The 23179-nt window shown below is 39.7% G+C and overlaps 1 long non-coding RNA gene across 1 annotated transcript; it reads right to left on the bottom strand.

Moving 5' to 3' along the window:
• Window positions 1-424: 424 nt before the first annotated feature.
• On the bottom strand, window positions 425-22688 carry LOC140526367 (uncharacterized). The gene is made up of 3 exons (XR_011974341.1): window positions 20494-22688; window positions 18538-18632; window positions 425-3480 (listed from the first exon to the last, which is right to left on the bottom strand). It is a non-coding gene; the product is annotated as an uncharacterized lncRNA (long non-coding RNA).
• Between the last annotated feature and the right edge of the window lie 491 nt (window positions 22689-23179).

Below are 23179 nucleotides of genomic sequence, written 5' to 3' on the forward strand. Positions count from 1 at the left end.
CAGTGAGCCAAGTCTTAGATCTCTAGGTTTGTTTTTGTTTTTGTTTTAAGTTATATTCCAGAATACAACCCTAAGAGTTTAATACAAAAACACCTACTGGTTTTTAACATTCTCTGCCTTGAATTATGACTCAACTTCAATTAACCCACTCAATCAATGAGGACCTGAGCCTTTTCCCTGATATATTTGGCAAGCATGACCTATTACATAAAACAATGTGATTACTTTAAACACAATCTATTAGAGTTCTCTGTGGAGGTGAATTACATTAGCCACAAGGGGGAATCAGTGATTATACATTTCTCAAAGTTGGGACGGGGAGGGGAAATCCTTTGAGAATAATACACACCAAAGTATGGGGCCAAAAGAGTTGGGGTGAGGAACAGGATATATAGTGTAGCATAAAGAAATGTAAACACGAGTCCTGTACCGAAATTTATTTTATTTGACATTTGCATAAATTCTCAATCAGAGAAAGAATGAAGTCCCAGGTCCAAAGTTCTTGTTTTTACCTAGTGATGTAATGATCAGTCCTGCTGGATAACTTGAATTGCATGTCATCTAGGAAGCACATTATATTGTCTACACTCCTTTGCCTTATCATAGAAAGAATATCTAAGAGCTAAATAAATTGAAATATATGTTTCTTAGAGCTCCTGGGTTCATAGCAGTCTATGTATCATGTAGATGTTGCCTAGATGTATAAGAGAGGTTGTGGGCATTCATCCATGCCAAAGATGTTTTATCATGCACTGCTTTATTGATTTTATAGTTCCTATGTTAAGAATAAAGAACTATATATGGTTAAGCATGGTCTGTCTGGGCCCATAAAGAAACAACTCTGTTATGCCAAGATCGAATGAGTAGACTTCAATGAAAGAATAGCTAGTTCAGAAAAGAAGAAGGTTTTTGACAGGGGGGATGGAGTTTCTGAGATTATTCTGGGCACATAAATCCATACTAAGCACACTGCCTAGTTAGAGTGGCTAACCAGGAAGAGGAAGAGCTCAATAATAGAAGAAGTCCATCCACTTATGAAGCACAGGGAGGAATGGAGGGAAGGAGAGACGGAGAGACAGAGAGAGATAGAGAGATGGACAAATAAAGAGAGTGCTTGGTGCACCTTTAACATTTCTGCTTAATGAGATAAAGTACCATAGCTATTAAAGTGAGTATGGGAATGGTCCAATGATCCTTCCTGTTAAACAGAATCAGGTTAGTGGCATCAAGTAGTGCCATTTAGTGATTAAACATAGAAGCTTTCTCCATAAAAGTCCATCTCTGATATCCCTCACTATTTCTTGATGCCTATAGAAGCTCTCGCAGTTTCCACCCTGCTAAAATGGTTTTGTAGATAATCCTGAAGATAAACTGTTCCTCCTATGTGAGAACTAGTCAGTGCCAGTGGACAGAGAGTTAACAATAAGGTAACCACTTGGTGATCAGTTCTTTGGCCAGGGCAGCCCATAAAACAATTATCTCTCCCATATAGCTCCTTTTTATTCCTTCTGAGGGTGTCAGAAAATGCAACAGAGATTAGGAAAAGTCACAGATTTTAGACTGCCCATAAACATTAATTTATTTGTTGGTCCCCAGAACATAAGATTCTTTGTTCTTGTCCAACTACGAGTAACACTGAAAAATGATCCATATTGGTATTGCCATTCTCACTATAAAAGATACTATAATGTAATGATAGGAGGGGAGAAGGGGCCAAATGGCAGTCCTCTGCATCTATTCTAGCTACATCTAATGGAGCAACAAGTAATAAGTAATGAAGTCTGTGTCCTGGTCATTTCCGGGGGAAAATGTAACTCAACATTCAAAGGAAGTAGTGCTTCCACGTGATGAAGCAAGTTTTCAATGGTGCTTTGGTGATCTCTTTGTCCCATAACAATGGTAAGGCAGTGGGGTGTCCCTTCTGCTAAAAAAGGAGAAATACATTACATCTTTATTCCTTCCTCTAAGACAAGTAGTTCTCATTCTCTGAGTTTCCCAGAGGGAATAAGGATGTGTGATAATCTTCCTCTTATTTTAGCAGCAGGATATCCTCAAACAAAGAATGGATAAAGTAGGGGTTCAATTATATGAACCAAGCCTGGGCCTTAGGCCTCTGACTGTCTTTTCTATTTTGTGTTTCTTTCCTGAGCATAGATGACCAGATAATGAGCCTGAGATCAATATTTCTAGTGTTGGAGACCATCTCATGAGTTCAAAAGGTTGGTATTCCTAGGTCCTACCTAAGAACTTAGTAACTGCATGATAATTTTCTGCATCAGAAAGGACAATAGCCAGCAGGACAATGAGTCCGGTACCTGGTCTGGCTCGCCAAAAGAAATAGACCAAGAGAAAACTGTTGTACAGTACAGAGCCAAAGTGTCCTCCAAACTGCCTAACTTTCTAAAGTCTCATACTCCCAATTGAAGGAATTGTGGGAATTGAGTAAGCAACACTGACTCCATCTTGTGACTCAATTTTGGAGCTAGCTCAGTTCCTTTTCTATTCAATTATGAATCTAGTCAATTTCTGTCTTGTGAGAAAATTATATTTAACTTTGAAAATTGTGAGAAAACTTTATTGCTTGTTTGAACCTAGCCCTGCATGGATAGGAAGCCAGACTACCTCTTCCTTAGAGACCCTTAATTGAGAATCTAGGTTACACTGACCAGAAACTCAGTCAGACTTGAAGATTGATGCAAGTAGTTTTCTCACAATTCCCATAACTGACCAGTACAGAGTAAGTTTTCAGATGTTTTCAGATAATTCTAGTAATTCAATGTTTGATATACCATATGAGGAAATTGAAATAGTGTTAATTAAGATAAAGGAAGAGCAGGCAGACCAGACCAAGGATAAATAAAACAAATTAATGCCAAAGTTGAAACAATTTTGAAAGCATGTAGAGATTGTCTCATAATATATGAAAAAATGGGAGATACCAAATAATTGGAGTGCATAGTTGAAAGACCAGCCAATTGAACTGATCTGTGATTACTTATATGTCAGATAGACACTGCAGATACACACTGAGTTGGGAAATTGATCAAATAGGAGGAAGAAAGTGGTCTGGATTGCATTCTGGACATTGTGCTTGGTTTCAGTGATCCTAAGCTATTCCTTGAAATAAACAAACAAAAAAAATACATCTTTTTATGCCAATTTTGTTAAGGTGAGAGAGAGAAAACATGAAATAATAGATAAAGAGCTGGCTTCAGATCCAGTAAGATTCAGGTTCAATTCTTACCTCTGACATATACTGGCTGTTAACTCTAAGTAAGCTGTTAATCCACTCAGTGCTAGGTCTCTAAGACTATAAGTTGCAGAAAAGGCTTCTCCCTACATTGGTAGAGGGAATTTGCTTATCTGGGAGCTCCATATAGCAATGAAGTCATAATCCATCCCTAGTCCTTTTTCTCTAGTCTTCTGGCATGATGAAAAATCATGTAATATCATCTTCCAAGAGTCAAGATTATGTACAACCTACAGGGCAAAAGAGAAACAATGCTCAGTTCAAATAAACACTTTATGAATGAATTACATATGAATTAAGGCATATTATGAATGTTTATGGTGAGGATTCAAATATATCATTCACATATTTAATCAAAAGGGTAGGTGAGTAAGTTATGTAGTAAGTCTAAGGGATACTGGATGGCCAACCCAAGTATCATACTAATACTTGTTCAATCATGTCCAACTCTTCATGACGCCATTTGGGGGTTTCTTGGCAAAGATATTGGAACAGTTTTCTATTTCCTTCTCTAGCTCATTTTACAGATGAGGAGCAGAGAAAAACAGGATTAGGTGACTTTCCAAGGGTCACATAGCTAGTAAGTATCTGAGGTCAGATTTGAACTCAGGAGATGAGTCTTCCCAACTTCAGACCCAGCACTCTATCCACTGTACCACCTGGGTGAAGATTTCCAGTATAATGGGTAGACCTCCCATAGAAGATTTATGGAAGAACACACGTAGGAGCTCCACAGAGTGAAAAGGCAAGGAAGGGTTGTGAGCTGTACTATTGGGGAGAATTTCTGAGATCACAGATTCATTGAATCTCTGAATTACTAGCATATGGTTTCAAGATGAATCAACCAATCTTCTACTTACAACCCTGCAAAGGAACGTGTAATGACTCAGTGTATCCAAAGACAGCAGTCATTTAGACTAACAGATTCCCCCAAAAAAATATATCACTGAGAAGGATCTGAGGAGGAAGATAATATTATTCTAACTTTTCATTATGATTCATGCACACCAAGAATATTTCATGCAGAGGTAGTTTCTGGACATAGACTATGGCTACTTGTGTATGTTTCCCCAAAGAGGTAGTATCGGCCAAAACAAAAATAAGTTTTTAAGAAAGTTTTAAACAAATTTGCAAATAATAAGGAATCAAAAGAGGAATATGTAAGTATATCCTTAACATTTTGAGCCTAGTTACTATGAAGGATAACTGCATTTCTGGATGCATACAGACTAGGGAAATGATTAAACCACAAATCCTTTGAAATCTTATATTATGTCCATTTACTGAGCCATGTTGCTGAGCTAAATATATCATTGGTGGCATGGTGCAGAAGAAAGAGTAGTGAGTGTGAAAACCTGCATGAACTTCTCAAATTAAATTTGACCAAAGGGAAAATTAGATTTCAAACTACACATCTTTTTGGTCATGCAAATATTCAACTGTGTCCAAACCTATTGCTACTATACAGTGGGTATTGACTACATTCCACCTTCCAAGTGGTTACATTTCAGGAGTGAGTGAAATAAATCAAAAATTTGTTGCACTGACTGTTATTTGGAGATAAAAGCACTATGTTAACACCATTTGTTATTCTCTAAAGGAAATCAAAATTGTAAATAGCGACTCATACCTACATCTGTGCAATGTTTTATGGTTGGCATATAAAGAACTTTCATATTTAGTATGCTCACAGTCATGATTCATTATTCTAATCATCATATGGGCATTTCAGGGCCCCAAAGCACCCATGAGGTCAGCAGAAGCAACGCTCCATGGGGATCTGGGGAGGATGGTTCCCTCTACACACACACACACACACACACACACACACACACACACACACACATACACACACATAATCACAAGTTCAAATACATCTACCAGACATTCAAGACTTTATAAAACATCTACTGCTCCCTTTATCACTGGCCCTGTATTGTCTGATGGTCAGGACATGGCAACCTCCAACCATGAGGCCAGGTATCAGATGCTGTACTACTATACCAATTGTTTAAGGAGGAGTTCAAGCTGCTCTGGCACAAATGGAGCACCTGATGCTGTAGTATTTAAATCAGAGGGTTAATTTAACTGAGGTTCAAACTGCATACGGAACAGGTATCCTTTAGGTTTTCCATTATAGACAAAGGCAAGGTCAGTTACTATGGAGTATTGTCATTGTCAGGTAGATAGAACAGCCCTTAGATATTCCTCAAAGGGCTTCTCTCTATCAAATCCTGAAGGTGCCTGAACTTTAAGCTACCCACCTAGAGAAAGTTCTCCTACCAACTGCACCTCATTCATTATCCAACCTTGCCATCTGTTCCTACTACAAGGAGGGAGGGAAAAAAAGGAGGGAGAAGGGAAGAGGGCAGGGACAAGAAGGGAAGTAAGGAGGGAGAAGAGAAGGAGGAAAGGAAGATGATACAGAAAAGAAGGAAGGAGGGGAGAGAATAGTCATAAAATGAGAAAATAAGATGAAAAAATCAAAATCCTCTGAATATTTTCTATTTACAAGGTATTCACTCATCAAAGTAGATTGATCCATAACACTTTCTGCTCTGTACTTGAAAAAAAAAGTGTCAGAGAATTAACAAGTTTGCAGAAAATCAGCAGGAAATAAGCTACTTGTGAATATAAAGTAAGGGGACTCTGTAGGAGTAAAAGGAAAACACTGCTGCCCTAAGAAAGAAGATTGAAAAGGTAGAGTCAAACTCTATAATGGAGAGAAACCAGCATTTCTCTCTCAGACCCTGCCAGTGGGGGATATTTATTGAGCAGCACAGAATGATTCAGATATGTTCCATTGAAAAAGTAACAGCAAATCATAGAAAGCTTTGACCAGGATATTATAAAGGAAGAGAGGGGGCAAAACAGAAAAATGTTAGACTGCATTAGCTTTACATTAACTCCTATGCTTCTTAAAATGTACTATGATTTATTGCAAAATTCACTTTATTGAAAACACATACATTTAGCTCCTATTAACAGGGGATGATCATGTGATAATTTGCAGACGAAATTTAAGTTATTTAGCACCCCTAGTCTAGTTTTTCATCTTGCATTTGCACTGGCATGTTGGGTACTCGGAGCACAAGTTCTAAGGTAGTCTGTTGGTCCAAGCTCCTAAAACTAGAGCTCAGAGGTCCCTGCTCTTTTCTCTCCCTTTAACAGTCAGCCTTAGCTCTTAATAAAGGGCATTTGCTAAGATGATATAGTAATGACAGTAGATGCAAAACATTCCCAGAAATCTGGTAGCTCACCCACAAATATATGCAGAATCTAAGGAAAAAGCAGGATCAAACAAAGATGACAATGGTAGTGTAGGGAATACATATGACCAAGACAATCCCGTTTCATAGAGTCCTAACCTAATTTTCTCATGGATCCAACATTTCTGTCCTAAGAGTTACTCTAATGGGCTCTCACAGAATCTGTAATTCTCAACTGCTAAGACTAGCTCTTTCTTGAGCCCACAGCCAGCTTCCATCTCTGATGACTAAAATCCTGTTCCTGGAAGTACCTAAAGGGACTGTTTCTCTGTAATTGTTTGGAGTGTATATGTCACTACTTCCTGCTATATTAAGGTTCTCCTATTGGGTGAGTAGTTTCCTCTTCAAAGTGATACAATCAGTGGGGTAAGTTAAGAGAAAATCCCAACCTTCGCTTCCTCCTCCACTTCTGACTCCCAACGTGAACTCTTCCAAATTACTAAGTTCAGCCAGGGTTTTGCTATGTTAAGCTTGTCAAAGATGTGTCTAATTTTTGCTTGCTCCTTTTAATTCTATCAGAAAAAGGTATTCACATTTCATAAAATGAACAGTAAGGTTAGCACTTTGTTAACACATTGACATCTCATTATCTATGTTAACTACTCTTTGTTTTCTGTGACTGAATCATTTAAGGGAGAAGGGGAAAAAAACCTTCACTCTCTTACATTTATATTGGAAAATCAGCTTTGAACTGATTCAGAATCATTTCTGTATTTCAGAATTTCATTTCAATATTTAATCCATTTGAAAATGTTTTTCAAATATAAAAACTTAACTTTCTGCTAGTCTTACATAGTGTTTAGATTGATAGAATTAGTAGGCAATTTATAAAGCCTATCTGGTAGCCTAGAATAACCTAAGCCATTTGTGTGATAAGATGTCTTTCCTTTAGACAGCCTCTTCCCACCATGAAATTGTTCTAGGCTTGACTTGATTCAGATCAATCCCTGATATTTTACAGTCAACATATGAACAAAATGAGACACTCCAGGTCATTCAACAATAAACTAAAGGAGATTTATTTAGCTATAACAAGAGAAGGATATTCAACAAGAATAGTTGTTGAGAAAATTCCTTGAGCTGATTCCCTGAATGGAGCTACCATTGAGATCCACTAGTTAAGCATCTCAGAGCCCCTCCAGCTCCAAGTGGTTGCTTTGTACTCAAGCATTAAGAAAATGATATTCATAATCTTGAGCTCTTTGTTCAGCCAAGTATTGAGGAATTTCTTAGTGTCTTCTTAAGGGAAAACTAGACTAACCTGAATGAGGGAGGAGATGAAACTAGGGCCAGCCCAAATACTGCAAGACACTTGTTTATTTGGTTAAATGGGTTTCTTTGCTAATCGCTATGTGTGTTCATTGTGGAACTGGTATTTGGTGGGAAGGAAGTCAAGTCTTAGATATAAAGTAGATATAAAATTTCCCAGCAAAATGAAACAGAAGTTAACTTGAACATGACCACATCCCTTAGACTCAGGATATGTGAGGGGACAGATGAACATAATTCTAACCCAGTACCCAATTTCTCTGAGGAAAGCAGAGTGGACTCTGGGCCCAGCTTCCTGCTCCCCCTCCTAACAGGGAATAAAGTCTCATCTGGAGAAGAATGGGGAGAGGAAAATCTAGAGATGTCTAGTCTGCCTCCCTTCAAGCCACACAATGACACTCAATGCTACATATAGGAGACAGTAGTCCTACTGCTGGACTACTTCCCATCAGTCAACTGTAAAGCTCTATTGGATTAGAGTGGCAGAATTGTAGGTTCCTCTTTGGTCTGGGATTCCCACCCTAATCATGCCTCTGCAATCGGGGCTAGATGTTGGGAGTAAGACTCTGCTTTGTATCTGAGATCTGAGCCACACCACTGCTATTGCTGCCGCTACTGGCTTTTGAATTTCCTTTCTCTTTACAGGACTCAGGGCCTCCCTTCCTGGGAACACCACTGCCATTCTCAGGTCCCTTTCCTGCCACAATACTGGATAGTGAGTTACCACCAATTGATAGCTGTCCCTTTCATGGTGCCCTGGTATGAGTCTGGAATGGCCCAGTCTAGGTCTGAGACCTCTTTTAGCCCCAATACATAACTTCTCTCCTGGCATTGGAGTGCTACATCTGCAGCATGCTCCTGGCCTGACCCAATTTCCAGTGTCCACAGACATCCCCATCTGTCTCTCCACATCAAGCTGGGTTGGACAAAGGATTTAATGGTGACATTTTCTGAATTTCCCCATCAGGATTCAAGCTGGTACATTTTCTAGATCTGTTAGGAGTTTCTGGAGAGAAATTCACTTCATTGTTTCTTGTCACTCCTCTATCTGGACCCCACCTCCTATTTATAGAATTTCAAAACAATAAATTATTACGATTAATATAATACATTGATAAACTAATACTTAAGCATTGATGGAACCCAGTGACTGCAAGGCTGATAATTAGCTATTTTACATTTCACCTCTGTACTGGCATTATCAGTCAGACATGAGGTGAGATCATCCTTCCAGTGGCTTCCTTTTCCTATACCAGTGTTCTTCTCCCTTTTGCAAGTCAGATCCTACTTTTTTGTTGTTTTTTGTTATTGTTTAGTCATTTTTAAGTTGTGTTCAACTCTTTGTGACCCCTTTTGACATTTTCTTGGCAAAGATACTGGAGTGATTTGCCATTTCCTTCTCTAACTCGTTCTACAGATGAGGAAACTGAGGGAAATGGGGCTAAGTGACTTGCCCAGGGTCACACAGCAAGTAAGCATCTGAGGCTAGATTTGAACTCAGGAAGATGAGTCTTTCTGACTCCAGGCTTGGCCCTCTAGCCACTATACCATCTAGCTGCCCTCAGATCCTATTACTGCTGCTAAAGCTCCAATTGCTTCAATAAAAGCCATCCTTCTTGTTTGTAGGCCTTTCAGGATCTTCCAGTGTTCACAGGGTCTATATTAGAGTACAGGAAACACAAAAGGAACAACAAAGCAGTTAGAGGCCTCTATTACAAGCTAAGCTAGCTCTCTCACATGGGGATTGGGGGCCTAGAGGGCCTCACATTGCCATTACACTGAGGTAAGGAAGGACTCTTCCTTCCTCTATACCTCCAATTAGAGTCATATCTTAACTTCTCAAAAGGTCCCTCTAAGAAACCCTCAAGCCAAAAACCACCTCTTCTTCTACCACATCATCAGCTTTTCCAACTGATCAACCAAAGAGGAGGACTCAACCTAGCAATGAGTCATATAATGCTGAAAGCAGGAAGAAGATACATATGCATTCTCCAGTTTCTACACAGTCCACTAGGGTTAGACAGAGTTCCCCTTCTGAGAAAGGGAACGAAGTCCATGCCCTAGAATGGAATGCCCTAAGGAAGAGGAATGCTACAATAGCATGGCTCATTCTCGTTGAACCCATGCCGTACAGTAATAATCACCACTTTCCTTTCGAAAATTCTCATAAACAACCTCTTTTGAAAACAATCTGTTTATATACCTTGCCCACTTAACCATTAAAGAATGGTTCTTGATCTGATAAGTTTGTGTTAATTCCCTACATATCCTGGATGTCAGAACTATATCAGAGACATACAATAGAAATATTTCTCCCATTTAACAGTTCCCTTTATTATTCTAATAATTTGATTTATTATTATTTTAATAACTTTATTCATGGAAAGATGTTTGAATTTCATGTAATCAAAATGCATTACTGTATCTTGTCAATCTTATTTATTCCTTGTTTGGTTAAGTCAAACAAGGCTTAACTGAGGGAATTGTGGGAATTGAGTGAACCATACTGACTCCATCTTGTTACTCAAATTTGTAACTAGCTCAGTTTCCTTTCTATTCAATTATGGCTCTAGTCCAATTTCTGTCTTGTGAGAAAACTTTATTCAGTTATGAGAATTGTGAGAAAACTTTGTGTTGTTTGAACCTGACTCTGTGTATCTGAGAAGCTGGACCACCTTGACCTATTGCTTCGGGACCCTTAATGAAGAACCTAAGTTATGCTGTGTAGAAAACCAGTCCAATCCAAAGATTGCTGCAAGGAATTTTCTCACAGGTGTACATCTGAAGCAACTCATATGTCTTATGAGAAAACTAGTCCCATGGTGATCAATCAGTTACTGTTTCCTTGTTCCTTTTATTGAATTGGAGAGTGATGGGACACATCTTTTTTCCTATTTCAGGAAATTTCACCCATTCTTTCTCTCCAAGCTCTGAAAGCCCCTAATCTTCCTTCCAATTAGAAATCAGATTACCTTATCTTTTATCCTGATTTATATCCTGTTAATTATTTCCTTTTAATGCATAAAATCTGTCTCCCTCTGTATTTGAGGACCAAGCTGAGGGGTCTGGTCCCAATCTATTATGCAATTGTCATGCATTGCTTAATAAATTGATATGCTCAAAAGTTCTAACTTTTATTTCTTCAGTCATTTCAGTTACTCCAACTGCCATATAGCCAGTGTTGTGAAAGTTGCCTTATTTCATTCTCTTCTAATTTTTTTGTGCATAACATTAATATTCAAGTCATGCATATAATGTAGAGCTTATTAGTGTAATATGTTGATGTAAACCAACCCAGTTTCTACCACACTACTTTCTAATTTTCTCTGAAGTTTTTATCAAATAGGGATTTCTTATCCCAAGTAGCTTATTTTTGGATTTATGGAATACTGGAGCATTGAGTTTGTTTCTAATTCTTCTTTGTCTAGTCTGTTCCACTTAACTACTTTCCTATTTTTAACCAATACTGAATATGGAATTAGTAGAATTTATCAGAGAAGGATTCATGGATAAGTGATCAAAGTATAGCTTCTCAAAAAACAAAACTGCAAAAGATTGTCAGATGAAAGATTGGTAGAAAGATTATTAGTGATAATAATAATAGAAATGAAGATTCTCTGAGCTTTCATTTCAAACCAAGTAAATTGGAAAAGATGATGAAGATGAAAATAATCCACACTAAAAATGTATAGGAACACTAATACACTGTTAGAAGAGCTGTGAATTGGACCAACCATTCTGGAAAGTAATTTGGAATTCTGCTAAAATGAAACTAAATTCCTACTTTTTGATACAGAGAAATCACTGTTATATACATCCCACAAGGAAGTCAAAAACAAAAGCCCCCAATATATAACAAAATATTCATAGTTTGACTTTTTTTTTTTTTGGTGGCAAAGAACTATGAACAAGATCAGTGCCCATCAATTGGGTAATGTCTAAACAAATTATGTATTTGAAGGTAATAGAATATTATTGCACCACAGAAAAATGAGAAGTTGTAACTTCTCTTGAATTTCTTCAGTTGGTACTCATTAAATGTTGAATAAAGAAAATGTTTCCTTGCAGGTAACCATTTAGACATTTTCCCAGGTCAGTCATTACTTATGCTTCATCAGTTCAGATTACTAATGTTACTCCTTATAATGCTAATAGAAGAAGTAGCAAGATACAGTGAATAGAGAGCTAGCCTGGGAGACAGGAAGATCTAGGTCCAAATCCTGACTCTCAAGCATTAGTATTAGTTGGGTGGCCACTTATTTTCTCCAAGGCCAAAGTGGCAGACAAGTTGCTGAATGGAATTTGTAAAGGAAGTTTCTATATCAGGATCATATGATCATAGGTTTAGAACTAAAAAAGGACCTTAGAGATTTTCAAACAAAAATCCCTCATTTTATAGATGAGGATACCGAGGCACAGAGAGGTGAAATGATTTGCTCATGGTTCTATAGCTAGTAAATATCTGAGGCAGGATTTTAACCCAGGTTTTCCTGACTCAATGTCCAGTGCCCCATCTACTATTCCAGGATGTTCCCAACACCATTAAAAGCATAGGTCCAAACCACAAATTTCCCCCAAAAAGGCCTAAAATATTGGGGTGCAAGGAAAGAGGAAAGGAGAAAAGAAGCAAGAGAGAAAGGGTGGGAGAAAAAGAGAAAGAGATGGTACAGTAGATCAAGTTCTTAACCTGGAGTTTAAAAGACCCAAGTTCAAGTCCTACTATCTGGCTACTGCTTAAACAGTCCTATTCAATGAATGGGCGTTACCTCACTCTAAGTGAGTACCTGCAAAGATCTTGGCCTAAAGGGCCCAAGGTCTTCCAGTGCATCCTGGGTCACCTCCAGTCATCCTGATGAATATCTGGTCACTGGATTCAGATGGCTCTGGAGGAGAAGTGAGACTGGTGACCTTGCACAGCCCTCCCTGACTCAAAACAAAGTCAAGTGCAAGTCATGTCATCATTTCTCTGATGTCATGGTCTTCTTCAGCAACAAAGGACAAACACAAACCTGTGTGACCCCAGGCAAGTCGCTTAATTTGCCTCAGCTTCCTCCTTTGCAAAACTGAGGTAATAATAGCATCTAACTCACAGGGTTAGCGTGAGGATAAGATAGTATTTGTAAAGCATTTTGCTAGGGACTAGAGGTGATCCAAAGGTTGTGGTAACAGGCATCAGGGCATAAATAGGATGTACATATTTCCACAAAAGGGATCTAAGTGATATCATCTGGGAAATATAAGGGCATATGAGCAGCTGGGTCATTCATGTAGTTAAAAGTGAGGAATCCTGGATAGATGTGGCACAAGTGCTTCAAAATCAGTGGCATCAAGTTCATATTGAAAAGGAATTCTTTGATCCACCAGTTGACTTAGTTTTAAAAAGTTTAAAAATCTGTGCTTTATTGTATTTGTATTTATTTTGTTACATATGTCCCAAGTACGTTTTAATCTGTTTCAGTCTATACTCAGGAGCATTTTGAACTGCAAGCATTCTGAGGGCAGAGTGTTTGACAGCTTTGGCCTAGAAGACAGTTCCAAGCATGATAGATGGATCCTCTGCGAATACATTCCAGAAGAACATGACCATGAATCTCGCAGAATAAGAAGTTACAAATGGTTTGCAATCTACACCAATGGAGGAAATACCCATATTGAGGAGATCATGAACTTGTCTGACTTTGGACATCACTTAATTTACTTGAGCCTCAGTTTCCTTATCTACAAAATGAGGAGGTTGGACTCAATGACATCTAAGGAAACTTCTAGCTCCACATCTATGATACTCTGTTCTATGAAGGATAAGTTCAACAATTATTGTCATCTTCTGGGCCTGGGGATGAGGGAGCGATTTAGGGCATTTCTGCAGTATGGAGCCTTTCTGCTCTGACCCACACACTAGATTGCAAGGTTGAATCCTGGAGGAACCTGCACTCCAATGAGATAATTTCAATCCCTTTCTAATACTTGGCTTGTTACATTGCCACCTGAATACCCCTATGAAAAAATTACTTACAACTTGAATTTTAGCTTATCTAGTGTCTCTCTAAATGAGAGAATAGAAATATACTGATTTGTAATGTAAATCACAAATGAGACATGTATTTATTTCCTACACACAAAAGAAATGTTTAACATCATAGACCCTCATTAACAAAACCATTTAAACAAGATATAATTACATAACTATTTTTATATTCTCCCAGGAGGTTGAGACTAAAATATCCAAACATTAACCATCTACATGAATAGGAATTGTGATATTTCACCTCAATTCTATGCTTTGCAAACAACTTCTTCATGGTTCTGTAATCTGGTTTTCCCATCTACTCTGTAATGTTTGCCCTGAGATTGTCCTCCTTGCCCTATTGTGGTATCCTTTGCAATGAAGTACTCCTCCTGCTTTGCTCAAGAGACCCAAGATCTCCAGTCTCTTGAACTTTCTCCCTAATATGGAACAGTTTCATCTTAAGATCAATGTTTGTTTACCTACATTAATAAAATGGAACCTAAAGCAGAAAAAGCAATCAGAGGCCTCAAGGCCCAGGCTCAGTTCACCCCACTGAATGCCTTCTCTTTTTGCTTTATAAATGCAGATCATCATTTCTCCCAGCATAGAGGAAAGAAAAATCACTCATTTTCTCCCTCTACCCTTTGGAGGAAAGACGTGAATGGCAGTGACATGATCTGGAGCAAAGAAGAAAAGAGATAATTGAGAGATAGTCACTTTTAAAGATGTTCTGAGTCATCGGCTCTTCCAGTTCAGTGGCTGATAAAGAAACTACTCTGTCATCTCCTTCAGTACTGAGTCACACATGGCTTGTGATCTCCTTCAACACTGAGTCACACATCCTGAACGTGAATATAACACAAGTCCCCAAAGCCTATTGATATGGAACTCTTTCCTTATTGGTAGAAATCAATGCCCCAAGCCTGCATGAGGAGCAGGGCAGAGTTAGCAAAAGAAAAGAAGAGAGAAATCCAGATTCTCTAGCTTCCATTTTTGAGACACATAATGTGTAATGGCAGTGACCTTCAGGTCTCTTAAGGGACATAAAAGATTCTGGGAAGAAGCCAACATGATAGGAAGAGGCAGTCCTTATCATGTTTCTATTATCAGCTTCCTATACTAGAAACTTCAGGGAATTTTCCTTTGTGTGAGATCTAAGACTCCAGAGTCCCAGTATAGCAAGCTGGGCACAGGAGCTGCCAGCTCCTCTAATGTTGGCTTCTTCCCAGATTCTTTCTCTCTCTTCAGCAAGCAGAAGAGAGGTTGGTATCACACCTCATTTCTCTCAAAGTTGGAAGCTAGAATACCCCCGATCCCTCTCTCCTCTCTCTTTCTCACCAACTCTGCCCCATGGCTCACCAAACACAAGGATTGATCTCTACCAGTGAAGAAAGAGCCCCATAGCAATGGGGTATTGGGGCACATTTACAAATACTTCCTTAACATACAGTCTTGGCTAGGCACAGTCAAGGCAGTTCAGTAAATGCTCTCTGATGTAAACCAGAACTGATTGAGGCAGGTTTGATGGTTCAGTTCTGGGATTAGAACAAAATGAGATACTTATAAACCATCTAGATAGTAACAAAAGGAAATATAACTCATAGTTTGGGAAAATATTCAGCAAAGATACAATTTTGATTCAATTGAGCACAGTTTCCCTGTTTCTTCATTGGCCTTGCTGCCATGCCAATCAGTCCTGAGGGAAAAACTCACTCCTTGAAAGCTTTGCTTTGTAAAGTTTTTGCTATGGTTCAGTTGTTGTTTTTTTGGTCATATCTGACTCTTTGTGACCCCATTCGGGATTTTCCTGGAAAAGATACTGGAGTGACTTGCCATTTCTTTCTCCAGCTCATTTTTTTTAACTGATGAAAAACTAGGGCAAACAGGGTTAAGTGACTTGCCCAGGGTCACACAGCTAGTAAGTTTCTGAGGCTGGATTTGAATGCAGGTCTTCTTTACCCTTGCCCCCAATGCTCTATCCATTGCACCATTTAGCTGCCTCTCTTTTTCACTTTGACCTTCAGGAATAGTTACTTCCTTACATTAATGGTTCAAACTTTAGTCCTGAGTACCAATTACATCTCAAGGATAATTTTAATGCATTTTATAGAAAGAAAAAATAGTCTAGTCTATGTGAAGTAGGGCCCTAGAAAAATGTCCAACATATGTTGGTTTAATTTCATGCATGGAATATAGTACATGCTTAATAAATACTTGTGAAATCTAATCATGTAATACAGGGATTCTGTATTTCCTTCTTCCTATTTTTTCCAGTTTATGGAAGAGGTGGGAGGAAGGAAAAAAAGTGAATGTTTGATCATTGAAAACAATATTTTTAAAGAAAAAAATCTTCTTAGTCTCTATGACAGATATTATTCCTATCATACCCTACCCCTTGGTGAACAGGTCCTAATAACCTTCTAAAAGATTTTCTACCATTTAAGTGGTTTTAGGGTTGTCACTGGACAACCTTGACCTCAGTGATACAAAATGCCGGGCTTAAGTTACACTAGAGGAGAAGAAAAATTAAAGCATAAGTATACCACCAAAAAAAAATGCCCAAGCAAACCAGAAATGTAATGAAATGTAACTTTGAAAGAATGATAGAATATGGAGAATAAAAACCTTCAGAAACAAAAAAAATCTCTATATCCCCCTTCCCCTCTTCTGAAGAACTCAGTCTCAGATCTTAATAATCTGGTTCTCATGGTTGGTGATTACAAATCGTTGCAGCTCACAGTGGATCTCCCTGTGCAAAATAGTGACAATGAGTCGGAGCAGCACCAGAGCAGGACCACCATGCTTATGATATCTACCCTTTCTGGCACAGTTACTGATACTCACCACAGGTCACAGTCATCTGTGGTACCCAAGAGGTCATTATCCTCTTGCGTGTAGCCTGCCCTAGTAGTGCCAGGATCAATATTTATTTGTCCTACGCTATCACCCACCTACCAGCCAGGACCTTGACCTTTCTTTGAGTCCCATGAAGGTAGAACTGAATCTTTATCTCTTTAAAGGACTCTACCCCAAGACTGTCCCATTTCTTTCCTAGGGTCTTGGTAAATAATCTCACATGCTTACTGTTGCTAGGAAACAAGCCACCATACAAAAACTTCATTTCTTGGTCCTCTAAGTATTTCCTTAGAAGGAGTTGTCTGTCAAACACTGAGTACTGTACACCAGTGCGAAAAGACCTTATCTGTTCCAGATTACAGCAGAGGACTATGATAGGCCTATTTGCACTATTGCCCAAGAGAGCATCCTGCCAGGGCCCACAGCACTGTCCACACTCCTTCCACTCAGGCATGTAATTCTGCTCACTATGCAGGCACAAATAAGGCCCCACCATTCTAGGGCCATTGCCTTGCTATGCTAAGGCTAAGCACTATAACTCTATACCAGGACCTATTCATACCTCCCTATACTGGGGGCTAGTGGTGTCCCTGATTGAGAGCAAAATGTCTGTGGGTGCTGCAGCTGCCTCCTGATTCAGGCCCTGAGCCTGGACCTGCTACGGTCACTGTGATTGCTGGGGCCTGAGCACCAACAGTCACTTCTGACTGAAGGACACAGGAGCATCTGACTTCTTAAACTGACAAGACTGCAACAAATGTCTGGAATTTCCAGCTCCAGGTAGCTTCCTCAGGTTAAGAGATAACACCACAAAAAAAGAGGTCATCAGGACTTGGACTAGTAGCATCAAATTCAAACAGAAACAGGTTTCTGTTGCCACCTATTAACCACAAATTGACGTTGCCTATGTTTTATTGTATTTTTATTTATTTTGCTAAATATTTACCAAATGCATTTTATTCTGGTCTAGTCCCCCATACTCATAGTGTTAAGGGCAAGATGTTAGACATTGCTTTGATAGGCCATTAGAGGCACCCTAGATGAGATGTGCAGTCATCATTTCTGTTGGGTTGGGGGAGGGCTTGCTGATCTGAGAGTAAGCAGTCATCCACTGGGGCCCATCCTGCTGGTAACTTTTACCTAGCCCTCACCAGATGTAATATTAAGAGAATTACACTTCATAGGCCAGAGAGTGCAAGCTGCCTCTCTTTTTAAACTGATGGACTCCCCTCACCTGACAAATCAACCATGATTCATTTGGCACATTTGTCCACAACCCCAGTTTTAGCAAACTCTCTGTGTTCCTGGGTATGATCAAGCATTGTTTTTTCAAGCTCCTCTCCCAGTGCCTTCTACCAAAGACTCCTAAGAAAGTCCAGATATCCTAGTTCCAAATAACTTCCAAAATGCCACAAAAAAATTCTCAAGCAGATCATTCAGCATAGTTATTAGACAATCCTAAAACTGTTAGCTCTAGTCAGAACCCAGGCCTTCCACAACTGGTAGGCCTGAAGACCACCATCACCCCTAAATAAAAAAGTTACGCAAATTCTAAACCTGTACTAAGAGAGTGCTGGCATTAATTCTTGAAAATCTTAAGTGACAGCAAGTTTAGAGAAAGGAATGTCAATTTGGACTTTGTTGGAGGTACTTTGATGTCTTTTCTTAGTGGAGGATTAATGTTGATATAAAAAGAGGCACTCAGAAGTCATTGAAAAGTTGACAAAAGGAATTTTTCTATTGTTGTCATTCAGTTGTTTTAGCTGTGTCCAACACGTGGTGACCCCATTTGGGGTTTTTTGGCAGACACAGGAGTGGGTTGTCATTTCCTTTTCCAGCTCACTTCACAGGTGAGAAACTGAGGCAAACAGGGTTAATTGACTTACCTGGGGTCACACAGCTAGTAAGTGTGGAGGCCAGATTTGAACTCAGGGAGATGAGTCTTCATGACTCCAGGCCTGGCACTCTATCTACTGTGCTACTAGATGTAAAAGAAGGAAAGGTAAAAGGACTTACTTTGCCCTAACACAGCAAGACTATGCAACAAGGACACACTGGCACTGCCTCTCTAGACTCTGCCTGCCTTGTCTCTACATGGAAATGCACCTGGTCCTTAAGGCAAGATATGGTTCACATGATCTTCAGAAACTCATCTAAGTAGGGGTGACATTTGGGTGGAGCCTTCATACCTTTAGTGACCAAGAAGCTGAGTCAAGGAAAGAAAGACAAATTAATTCCCAAGAATGCTGTGTTTCCTTTAAGGGAAAATTAATCCCTATGGTAAGAAGGAAGGAGGATACATGAACCTAATCCATTTTCTGGGAAAATGCTGGAAGATATTAGTCCTATGACTAACTGCCCCTAGATGGCAAGAACCTCAAGATCTTCTTGAAGATCTTCTACCATATAAATGCTTTTAGGGCTTTTACTATACAATCTTCCTGGCATGGGCAGTAACAAACAGGAAAAGGAGGAAAGGGAAGAAAAAACCATACAGCACTTAAACAAAATTATATCCCCTGCCCCATAAGGAAACACTCAAATGGGGTGGGGGTGGGGGGAAACGTGAAACAAAAGTCAGAGATCCTAGTCTTGTTCTTCATGCATAAGAAGGATCAAGTCACCAGCCTTAATAGTGCGATCCATTTAGTGGCTGATGCCAAATCTTTACAATTTATAGTGGGTCTACTAATAAAAGGAGGTGATAATAAACTGGAGCAGTACCAGGAACATCAAAGTCACAGTACAGTCACAATTTTCTTCTCCTGATGTAAGTAAGGTGCTTACAATGAGTAACACAAGTTCCAGGAACATCAAGGTCATGGCACAGACACTTCTGGTACAGTCAATAATTTTTCATAGCACATCAGTGTTATCTACAGTAAAGGTGCTAAGAAATCAAAGGCATCTCACATTCAACATGTCCTGAGATATTGCTACTGAGTCTCTCCACATGCTACAAAATACTCAGTATTCCCTGGTCCACCTGCCATAACACCCTCTCTCATTGACATATTAGGAGAATGATACAAAATCTTTGCCGCTTAACATACTTCTGTACACTGGTTGCCCCATTCTTCCACAGATGCTAATTAAGGACTCTCGGTCACCCACATCTAAAGACTCAGCATTACTGCCAAGTCACCAAAAGGATTGTGAGGGCAAGCAAAGTAGGATCTTTTTGCTGGTTTTGTTTATACCAAGAAGTGTAATGCCTCTGAATAATGTGATTAAGGAGGATCTTTCCCACCTATTTTTGGAGCTGGCCATTGAGGGAAGTTTGATTAGGGGAGTAGTTTTATAGGAAGGTCCCAAGTAGCTTTTGTTTTTTCTATTGAGGCACTGGGTCAGAGGGTCATGCCCTCTGGCTCTGGAAAGGGTATAAATACCCTGGGGGTGAGATTTTACTTTGTGGCTTAGTTTTTGGCAAAAGGTTTGTGTGTCAGATGTTGGTACTTTCCTCTCTGGTAACTATCGTCAGACAGTTGGACCTGTCTGTTGAATTGTGATGTATGTATTGATTATGGTCAGACAGAGGAAGTCATGTCTGTTGATCTTTGGTTTCTCTGTATTTTCTCTGAAGTTCAGGGTGCTGACTTTTTCCCCTAAACTAACTGAATGATACATATGCTTGATTAAAGTGATTGTTAACCCCTCAAGAGTTGCCTTTCCTTTTAGAGAAGCAGATCAAAGAACCTGTGATAGCAAGACCCCTGTGTATGTCTGGGTGCTTACTGATACAGGGATCTCCTTTCTTCCAAGTAAAGATACACACACACACACACACACACACACACACACACACACACACACACAAAATATTTATGTAGCAAGAGCTTCACCTACCCCATGCTATTAGAAAGCAAAGTGACTCTCAGCAATACCAAGCCTTTTCTGAGAAGGAGTCATCTGAAACATCTCAGAGGAACAGAAGCGTGTCATTTGAGAAGGACCTGATCTACTTCTCCAAAGTGTACAGAGCCCATAGTGGAGCAAGAACCTTGAGGCCAAGGCAACTCTGCCCTGTAGAAGAAATAAGGGAAAGATCAGAGATCAAATGTATGTCCAAAACCAGTCAGATAGTATCAGATAGATCTTTCTGGAGATGATCCACAGGATCAGAGTGCCCTTTCCCTTCCTAGGAAATGCTAGATATTGATTTGTCATGGAAATAGTGTCTGAGAGTTAAGACACCTGATCTAGGTGGTCAGATGCATAACAATGTAGCTGCTGATTAACAAGGGCAAAACCCTTGTCCTGAGATGGGAGATTGTCATTTTGTCAGGGACAGATTAAGCACTACTTGGCTTAGGTGGGTACTCCAACTGGCAGAAGGAACTCGTTTGGGTAGTAATAGCTGGCTTGTCCTCAGTGGGATCATATGGTCCTGTGCCCAGTGTAACGTCACCACCCCAATATCTATATTGGCAATAGACCCATACCCTAATATCTAATAGCTCCATCTTGGTCATTTAGTGTATGGTGCCTCTGATGAATTCTGATATGCCCTACCAACTATATGCATTAAGAGACTTTGGTAAAATTCCTCCATTGGTCCTGACCTCAAATTGGAGAGTCTTTAATTGTCTATCCTGTGGTCTCCACAAGACACTTGGCCAGACCTATGGCCATTGCCCAGGAATTAGTGTAGATGAAGATCATCTTTGCCTCAAGGCTCTTTTGTATGTCAGCCATATAGCCTGAAATTCAAACCCTGGAAAGATTTGTCAAGACCCTCATTCCCTAGGATAACCGTATTACCAAATTAGTGGCTACTTAAGTCTAATTCCATATGTCTCTCTCATAGCAGATGGAGCCATTAGTCAACCAGGCAAAATAGCATTCCTCAGGAGTCAAGTCCTTCTTTTGGGGTACATATTGGGCCAGCAGAGCAGGATCTGGGGTAGAGGTCTCAATCTCTGTCACAGTCACCACCTACTTGTGAAGGGTACTAAGATCAGAGGGACTCAGGGAAGTGTAATGGACCATTTCCATTTAACCACAGAAGCCTCCTGAGTCATGTTAGCCAGGACATCTTGCTTCCTCCAACTCATAATTGACAATTCTAGACAAAGGATGATTACATGACCATGTGTCATCTGTTCAGTAGCAATTAGATTCCAGTTAACAGGCAAGCTATTGTTTCTCTAGCTTGGAGTTCCAGACACCAAGCCGTGGCTTATTCTGGCCACCTCTGGATGCTTGCCAAAGGCTACACTCAGCCTGTTCTTTATGGACAGAGACTTCCAGAAACCTGGCCCTTGTACATTAATAATGGACCAAGGAATGAAAATGTTTGACTGTGTCTAGACTGTGTCTAGACTGTGCCTGGAATCCTCTGGGCTTTCCTTCACCTACTGGAATCCCCAGAATTTGAGTAGGACTGGACCCTGGATCTTCTTAACATTAATTCCCCATCTGTCATCTGTTATATGAACCACCATTTGATCTGGGGCCTCTGCCACTGTAGCTTCATGTGACCTGGAAAAACATTAGGTTCAGTGTCATATATCAATGCTCTGAGAAAGAGAGGTCTCTTTTATGTCTCTACCCACCATAATGTGGCAAAATGAGAGTTCAGTTAGCCCTGGAGAAGGATGATAAAGGTATATTGAACATCTTCCCTTGGGAAAGCAATCTACTTATTACTAGTCTTGGCCACAGAAAAAGAGAAATATGCATTGGCAAAGTTGATAATCTCATACACTCACTATGGGTCTGGGGTACCTGATCTACAATATTGACAAGAGTGAGAATAGCGATGAATATGATAACTTTATTCAGCTCCCCAGAAGCCACTATAACTTACCAGGTGCCATCTGCCTTCTTCACAGGTGTAACACAGGGTTGTTGTAAGGGGAGCTAATAAAACAAAGTACTTCAGCTTTCTTCATTTCCATCACCAAAAAAAAAAGTCTTTCATTACCACTCCCAGAGGACCTGATAACCTGATGATATTAAGTATAAGGGATGATTTGGGTAACTCTAAGAATTTCCACTTGGAAAGACATTGCTGAAAGGGCCCACACACATACTGAACCTGTAACACCCCTTCCCTCCATGTTCTTCCCTCTGTAGCCTCCCCAAATGATCCAAATACATCAGAGATTTTAGAGGATACTTCAGCCTTAGTAGGGACTAAAGGGACTTCAGTGTCTAGGTGCTGAAAATAGTTTGCTAGCAACCCTATGGGCTAGCCATCTATTGTTTTCTTATCAACCCCATGTTTCAGGAGCTAGGCCCAAAATTTCTTCAACAAAAAAACTTCCACCAAGCAGAGTAGCTGACTCTGTGACTTTCTTCCATACCCAGAATGCCTATTCACAGTAATATTAGTATTTGCCCAAGCCACAACAGTCCCAACCTGCTGCTCAGATTTCACCAACTGATCAGCCCACATATTATGGTTGTATGGTGGATGACTCCCATAGTTAGAATCTGAAGCTAGAAGGTGAAATCTAATTGTCTCTGAAACAGGATGGCAGACTATAGGAAAACGGCACAAATTCAATCAACCAAATCCATGTC

The sequence above is a fragment of the Notamacropus eugenii genome, chromosome 2, assembly GCF_028372415.1.
Source record: "Notamacropus eugenii isolate mMacEug1 chromosome 2, mMacEug1.pri_v2, whole genome shotgun sequence".
Lineage (NCBI taxonomy): Eukaryota > Metazoa > Chordata > Mammalia > Diprotodontia > Macropodidae > Notamacropus > Notamacropus eugenii.